The 8,589-nt window shown below is 38.5% G+C and overlaps 1 pseudogene; it reads right to left on the reverse strand.

Moving 5' to 3' along the window:
* Positions 1-286: 286 nt before the first annotated feature.
* Positions 287-1,747, reverse strand: LOC141562415 (putative E3 ubiquitin-protein ligase TRIML1 pseudogene; annotated as a pseudogene).
* Between the last annotated feature and the right edge of the window lie 6,842 nt (positions 1,748-8,589).

Below are 8,589 nucleotides of genomic sequence, written 5' to 3' on the forward strand. Positions count from 1 at the left end.
TCATGTCACTATGGGTTTTCTTGGAAAAGATATTAGACTGGTTTGTCACTTTCTTCTCCAGCTCATTTTGAAATAAGGAAATTGAGGCAGTGTTAAGTGGAATTCCAAGCAGACTAACTTCTGATTCCCTCTTCCCAGTTATTCTTCTCAATATAAATAATATCAGCAAATTTCCTTGATCTTTGGTAATGTACTTTGTCTTTTGGAGCTTCTCCTGGCACTTGGCAGTAGACTTTCTAAGGTAAGACCCTGGTGATCTTTTTGCTTTGGGACTGATGGACAAAAATCACAGAGTTGTCCTCAGTTTGAAGCAGAGTTTTCCCTCCTTCTCAGGCATCTGCTGGGTACTCCTGGGGCATATAATGAGAGATCCAGGGGTGCTTTCTTCATCGGGAAGACAGGGAGAGAAGTAAGGTTGCATAGGCTTTCGAAAGGCCTTGTTTGGGACTCTACAAAGAAGAGATCTGTCTAAGGCATTGTAAAATGCTACATGTCCCCTTTCATAATCCAGAAAGATGCCCACTTTGTGGACAGGTGGGCTTGAATGACAGCCATACTCTGAATTCCAGAGAAAGAAATTATTTTGATATTTGCAGCCAGCTAGGGTCCTGATATCCTCGGGGAACGGGGAGCGCTTCAACTTTCTGTTGATTGACTCTTCGCAGATGCCCACTTCCCACTCTGTCTTTTCTCCCACCTCAACTTCCCAATAGTGCCGGCCCGAGGTGAAGGTCTGGGCCCCCAGGACAGTCAGCGAATGGACAAATCTTTCTTTGTTGTTAGGCAGGTCCTGGGGGACGCTTGTGTACTTGACACTCCTCAAGTCTTCGGACAGGAGGAGATGAGGGTGGGCTGTTTGAGGATCCAGAGTTATATCCCTGTAGAAGGTCATGAGCATTTCTCTCAGGCCAGTGATGGGAAAGGTGGTCCACTTCTCAGAGACAGCCTTTGTTTCTTGTTGTAGCAGCTTCTCACTTTTTTCCAAAATGCCTTTCATACCTTGGAGCATTTCTGAGGGTGTCTCCTTCAAATGCTTCTCAACTTCCAAAAGCATTTGTTGCAGATTTTGGATTTCTTGTAATAGTTCGATTGTGTTCCTCTCAAGTTTCACCTTGTTGTCTCTGAATTGTTGGGTCAGCCCTTGCAATTGTAGAATTTTTTCATCCTGTAAGAACTTATGCATTGTCTTATATTCATATATAAGTAAGCGTTGGAAATTCAGAGAGCGCTTACAACATTTTATCTCTTCCCGTATGACACAGGCCCATTCCATCTGAAGACACTCTTCTTTCCTTTTTAAGATATTCTGTGTCTCCAAGAGCTTCTCCTCGCCCTTGGCAACCACCTTTTCCAAGGGAAGCACTTGGTGATTCTTGTGCTCTGGTGCTAAAGAACAGGAATCACAGAGAATTCTGTGATCTTCCTCACAGAAGAGCGTTTCCTTTTCTCCATGTTTCTCACAGATGCTCCAGCCCACAAGGACCTGCAGTAGATGAGGTCTGAGCATTTGGGCAGTGATGGACAGCTGCTGCAGACACCTGTTGCTCACTAGGTCACTGACATAATTGATATCTGCTCTGCACTCTGGGCAGGCTAATGTTTCCTGAGCTCTCACCCTGCAGTGGCTAAGGCAGGTGTTGCAAAAAGTGTGGCCACATTTGGCAATCACTGGATCTGTGAAGTAGTCCAGGCAGATGGAGCAAGAAAGGTTTGCTTGGAGATCTTCAATTAAGCCTTTGATATCCATGTCTCTGGGCTTTCAATTCCTCCTTTCTCAGATGCTCTCAGGAGAGGCAATGCTGGCTCTTTCCCTAAAGCTCTGGCAGGAAAAAATGCAAGGTTGAGGTGTTGGAGGCTTTTATATGTCTTCCTTTGACTTGCCCCTTCCTTTACTCCACCCACAAAAGGTGAGAACTCCTGAGTTTAGAGTCTTTACATGTTCTGCTCTAAGGCTGAGTTCACACCTTGGTCCTTCTTAAGGAAGTACCAAAAAAAAAAAAAAAGGTGTTAAGTGACTTGGCCAAGGTTACACAACTAGGGTTGGGAGTCATATTTGAACTCACAAAGAGGAGTTTTCCTGATTACAATCCTGGCATTCTACCCACTATCCCTCTTCTCCTCTTCTGTCCCTCAAAACATGGGTTGCAGAAAGTCCATTTTTATATGTGAGGCAGGAGCAGGAATGTTTCAGCTCCTCTTATTAACTTTTCTCCATTCCAGGAATATACATACTCCTACACTGTCTTCCCTTCTCTATCCCAGAATTATAACTAAAGATTTTTGTGCTTGTGCTGGGATGTTCTCCCAGCATTTAGTTAGATGGCAGCCAATGAAGAAGGGGAAAAGATCAACCTGGAATAGTGCTACCTCATCAATTCCACTGAGTTAACACCTTGTTTCAAGTTAACACCTTGTTTCAAGTTAACACCTTGTTTCAAGTTAAGTTAACACCTTGTTTCAAGTTAAATTAACACCTTCTTTCAAGTTAACACCCTGTTTCAAGTTAAGTTAACACCTTGTTTCAAGTTAACACCCTGTTTCAAGTTAACACCTTCTTTCAAGTTAACACCTTGGTCCAGAGTTCTGGCCCTCTACAAGCAAGGGTGAAAAGTCATGAGAAAAATGATTATTAAATAACCAATTGTTAATTGGGAAGATTCAGAATTTTTTCCCTTATTTGGAAATTAGATCAAAGCTTAATTTTCTGAAGGGAAATTGGATGAGATGAAATCTTGGAATCATTACACCACTCAGCTGGAGAACCTTACAAAGAATTAATCTAAGGTGAATTCCAATCCATTGTGTTTTACTCAAGTTTGGGGGAGGGTAGATCCCTTATCTAGAGTGCTTGAGACCAAAGGTGTTCTGGAAGTGAGAATAATCAAAGTCACACCCCCCAATCACTCATTATAATATTAATTCTTCTCATTAATTATTAACCAATCAGAGCTGATTGCCTCTCATTCTTCCAAAGGTTCCATGAGGGATTTTTGGCATGGAAGAATGTCATTCATCCCTTTTATTAATTATCTTCTAGTATTATTAATAAAATAATTAATTACTAAGATATTACATCTCTCAAAGTTTTTATATATCACAATAAGAATGAGAGTGAGAGTAAGGTTTAGAGCTGGAAATGAAGATGAGATTGGGAGGTAGACAATTGGCTCCAATATATCTCTATAGTTTCCAAATCTGTTTCAGGAAGGTTGTAAATATCCAGCTTTCTAAAGCTTGACAAAAGCAAGATTTAATGCTTTATCCAAAAAAGTCAATACCTGATTGAACAAGCAAGATTCTTGTTCCCTAGTTCTTAACATTCAAAACTGTTCTCTTGTAGGAAGCTACATTCCCTTTTAGCATTTACAAAAGCATCCCTTCCAGTAGAACAGAGGCCCTCTGAGTTTTACCTAAGTGATTATTAATTCACTTGAATGTTGTCACTAAAGATCATCAAACAATATATTCTATAATATGAATTCTAATACAACATTTTAATCACATTAGGTTGATGGATTTCAATTCAATTACAGTTTGTATGAAGAGCCAAGTCTTCAAAGCAATAAATTTTATTCTTTTTTTTCTTCTACCAACAGTAAAAATGGATCAATGTAGCCCAGACAAAGGGCAGCTAGGTGGCACAGTGGATGGAGTGCCAGGCCTGGAGTCAGGAAGATTCATCTAAATCCTATTTACCTCAGTTTTCCCATCTATAAAATGAACTAGAGAAGGAAATTGCTAACCATTTCACTATCTTTGTCAAGAAAATGTCAGATATAACAGATAGCAACTGAAAACTCAGACAAATACAGGTGCATATTTGTTGAAATTTAGCACTCCTAGACTCTCTTCATAGGTCCTGCAGAGTAGCTGCATCTTGCCCATCCTCCGAACTTCATTAGGCTACCCATAGAGTTCCTGAGTCTTTCACTCCAAGAAAGAGAGAAGGGTGGGGGTGAAGGGATGTGGAATGTTCTGCCCTGACGATTTTTTCCAACAGCAACATTTTTCAGTGTCTGACCTCTCCCACAAATGTGGCTACAGTTTGTGTGTGGCCATTTTAAAGGATGACGAGAAAAAGGCTGCCAAAGATCTCATTTATTCTACAGTTCATTCACAGTTTGAAGGCCATGTCATCTTGCCATGGTTACCAAGCTGGGGTCTCTTTTGTTTTATAACAGAATCTGGATCTTTTCCACTAGAGCATATATTGCAGCAAGCTGGTTTCCAATGCAGGGTTTTCTTATTATCTGATTTTGTTTGTAGAACCTAGTCCACCATGGTACCAAGCCTTGTCATAATCAAAAGGAATTCTCTGTTTATTGCGTCATTGATCTTTCAACTATAGATAAAGAAAATCCAACATAAATTATCGCCTTCTATCTGGCAGATGTCATCATTCCTCTGACTCATTCTCCATTTAGAACAAAAATTCTTATTTTTTTGTGTCATGGATTCCTTTGGCATCCTAGCAAAACTTATAGAGTCCATCTCAGAAAACTGTCTTCAAATGCATAAAATAAAATATATAGAATCACAAATGAAACAATTATATTGAAATCCAGTTATCAGTCTTTTAAAAAATTAAAAAAATCCATGAAAACTCTGATCAAGTCAAGAATCTCTGATCCCAATTCTAAAGGATTCATGATAAAAAATGCTATTGACCTTCAGAAAGAAAATAGATAAACTCTGGATGCAAATTAAAGCCTTTTTTTTTTTCTTGCAACATAGCTAATATGGAAATATGTTTCTCATGACTTCACCTGAAAAAAAAAAAGAACATCTTGTCTTAGGCAAGAAATTGAGGCATAATTTGCTTTTTCAAAATAGGAAAAGTCTAAGAGGCAATCAATATATTCTGCTTCTCCAAAATGATTAGGCTGATTAATCCCTCTCTTTTTATAAATCTGTTTAGAAGGAAGACAGGCATTGTGTTCCTCTTAGCCTGGAATAGCATGCTTGTATACATCAATGCTTCATTCTACTTTGGTTCAGTGATACCTGCAGGGGTACGTGTTCCATAGCTCAAGTCCATTTCTGACGCAATTGTCATTCAAATATTTAAGCCATTTCTCTCCATTCTGGATCCTGGATTTCCTCACCTGAGTGTAAATCTGTAATATATATCCTTCTGATCCTTTACCTCCAATCTATTTCCTTTTCCTCCACACTAACCCCTCCAGTCTCTTCCAAATCTGGCATATTCTTCCCTAGCCATCTTGCAGCCATGGGGCTCTTGCCATCATGTCTCAATGACACTGGGAAGTCAAATCTGCCTTCTTGCGTTAGAAGCTCTAGTTCACTCTTCTTGTCACCCTTGATTATGCCTTAATTGATAGAGCATGTACCTCCTCCACAGGGCCTTTCTTGATTATACCCAAATTGATGTTTCCTAGCCCTTGTGATTACTTTCTGTTGCTATGCACATATTCTATATTTACTAATCTATGTAGGTATTATATTCTCTAGAAGAAAGAAATCCTCCTTCAAAGCTAGGACAGTTTCATTTTTTCCCTGAGGCCTAACACAGTGCTTAATTTTTATATTTAATTTTGTATTTTTGTATTCATTTTTTTTGTATTTTTGTTTTATTTTGTATTAAATCTAAAGGTGAGGCAGAGATATATGTTGACATTATATTCATGGACAGAATTAATCCAATCTAATTATTTATCTCTGTTTTCTATTGTTTCTTTCTATGATCTACTTTTTGATCTCTGCTTTAGGCTTTTGGAGATTTTAATTGGTGGGGAATTGGGGCAGTTTCTACTTCCTGTATTTTTAACCTTCACTTGAAAGTGCTTTGGGCTTCTGATTCATCATGGCCTTGTTTATGGAATTGTCCTTGGCACATAGCCTAGACCTGTATGGTTTTGGTAAAACTTTTATTTTATCCAGAAAAAGGTTCTTTCAGAAATATGTCAGGAATACTACCAAGCAAGTGAAATCTTTAAAGATATGTTTCATCCAATGATATACACATATTTCTTTGACCTTTTGGAGAAGAGGGGATAGTGTACAAAGCTCCCAGTTAGTGATTTTGCTCTTGATTACATCACACAATGAATTTTTATTTTTTAGGGCAAAAATATCCAAAGATTTTTAAGAGTCCTAAAAGAGATTTCTTGAATAGGATATTTCCTCTGTGTTTTGAACTGTTTAGCCTCTACATGCCCTAGGTCAATGCAACAATCATCTTTGTTAATGATCTTAATCAGCCATCCTAATAGAGTAGCCAAGGATTTTCTCCAAAGCTGTATCATGAATATTTAGCGTTTAGTCAGGAAGAGACTCCAGGTTCTGAGCTGCCTGATCAATAATTGTCTAAATTTTAAATGTGTTTAAGCTGGAGAAAAGAGTAAAGCATAATGGGAAGAGCAGTGCCCTCAGTCAAGAGACTGGAGTCCTTGTACCATCTCTGTCACTAACTAGCTGCATATTCAATCAATTAATCAATTAGCAAATATTCATTAAGTCCTTACTATGTAGTAGGCACTGCTACATCTTCAGAACTCAAAGATAGAGTCCCTTACCCAGGAAGTGTATGTTTTCTTGGAGTGACAACACACATATAAAGAAGTATATACAAGATACATATAGAATTAAGTGGAAGGCTACTAGGTTAGAGAAGAAAGTATCTTTCAGGATGTGTATTCAGCTGAATCTGGAAAGGAACCAGGGATTCTAGGAAGATGAAGTGAGGAGAGAGAGCATTCCAGACTGGCAATGCCAGTGTGAACATATGGAGATCAGTGATGGTGAGTGAGAAGAACAGCGAGCAGACCATAGACTGCATAAAGGGAAATAATATGTGAGAAACCTTAAAATATAAGTATCATCCCTTCTAAAAAGAGACTAGGTGACCACTGTCTTGTGTTGTTAGATATGTGGAGATGTGACTCCTAAAGGTCTTATGGAGAAAAAAGATGAGAGAAAGAAAGCAGAGAAAGTATAGAATTTCGATAGTGAACAAGAATACCACTAGAACCAGTATACCAATATATCTCTTGATTTCCCATCAGCTGCTAAAAGTGAACTCCTGAGACAAGACATCAGACAAGAACTGCCTCGTTGGTCAAGAAGAGATTTCATCTTGCACCTGGGTCACACAGTTCCCCAATTCTTATGCTTTCTTTCCAATGTCATTTGGCAATGTTAATGACAGTAATTAGTTGTCTGCTATCGATTTAATTAATTGATATCATTCTGATATTGATAGCTAATTAAATTTTTTTTAGCTTTTATAAAAAGCTATTTACTGAAAAACTATAGTAAGGACAAAAATGCAGAAATATCTCCCTGAACTAGGGCACACTCTCCTGTCTGACGCCTCAGGACCTAGAGAAAGTGAGCATACAAAAAAAAAAAAAAAAAAAAAAAACCTCAGAAAGTCTCAAAAGAGTTTACATTGTCTTGGGGTAACCAACACATAGGTTACTAGAAAAATACAAGCTACATATAAGAACCTTAGAGAGGAAAGTACTAGTAGCTGAATAAATTGAGGAAGGTCTCCTGCAGAAGATGATATTTTAGCTGAGTGTGGAAGGAAGCCAGGAATTCTAGAAGCTGAGATGAAAAGAGAGCATTATGGGCCTCAGGGATAGTCAGTATGCTGGGACATAGAATACAAAGAGGGAAAAAATGTGGGAGAAATCTTAAAAGATAAAAAAATTTTAAAATAAAACAACACATTTGCTTCAAAGAATTCAGCTCCACCAAGTTTACAGCAAACATAGCTGGACAAGTCACTCCCCTGCTTCTAGAATCCGGAATTTTAACTATCTGATCCAATCAACTGCCAGGCTGGGTTTCCAGAGGGTTCCGTGAGACTGTACTTCCCACAGGGTTATGATGCTGACAAACTACTCCAGATCTTAGTTTATGAATGTCTGGCGATTCTTCCAACCCTTTGGTGCTCACAGGGACATAGCTTAATCTATTCCTTTTCCAATATACATTCATCAATAAGTATGAAAGAATGAGACAGAAGAAAGTAAAAAATAGTCACATGGGCTTATAGCTTCATTTCAGCCCAAGAATACAGAATAGGCTGCTGGCACTATTACTCCCTATCCAGGGGCTTACAGAAATCCTTCCTTTTGTCATCACTAGAGAGAGATCAATTTGGCCAACTAATGTCTTTTGTATATGTAATCCATTTCAGCTCAACATCCAATCAAAAATCTTTTCTTCATTCGTCAGTGGATAGGAAACAGTCACAGAATATCTGTGCTTTCCATGGAACAAAAAGTCTGGTCTCCTTCATGCTTTCAGAAGTAGGTTCACATGACTCGAGCCTCCTGTTCATCCTCTCCGATCTCTGGACTTTCACTGGTCAGCCTCTATTGCAGATAAAAAGAGATCAGTTTATAAAGGGCTTTAATTGCCAAACAGAAGAGTTTATATTTGACTCAGGTAAAATAACTATTCAGATGAATAAACTATTGGAATTTATTAATGGGGGAGGGGGTATGATGTGGTCAGAGCTGTGTAACAGGAAAATCACTTTGACAGTTGTGTAGACAATGGATTAAAGTGAGTAGAATCACGAGGTAGGGAAACCAAATAGGAAGCTATTATATTAGT

Source organism: Sminthopsis crassicaudata, chromosome 3 (genome assembly GCF_048593235.1).
Source record: "Sminthopsis crassicaudata isolate SCR6 chromosome 3, ASM4859323v1, whole genome shotgun sequence".
NCBI lineage: Eukaryota > Metazoa > Chordata > Mammalia > Dasyuromorphia > Dasyuridae > Sminthopsis > Sminthopsis crassicaudata.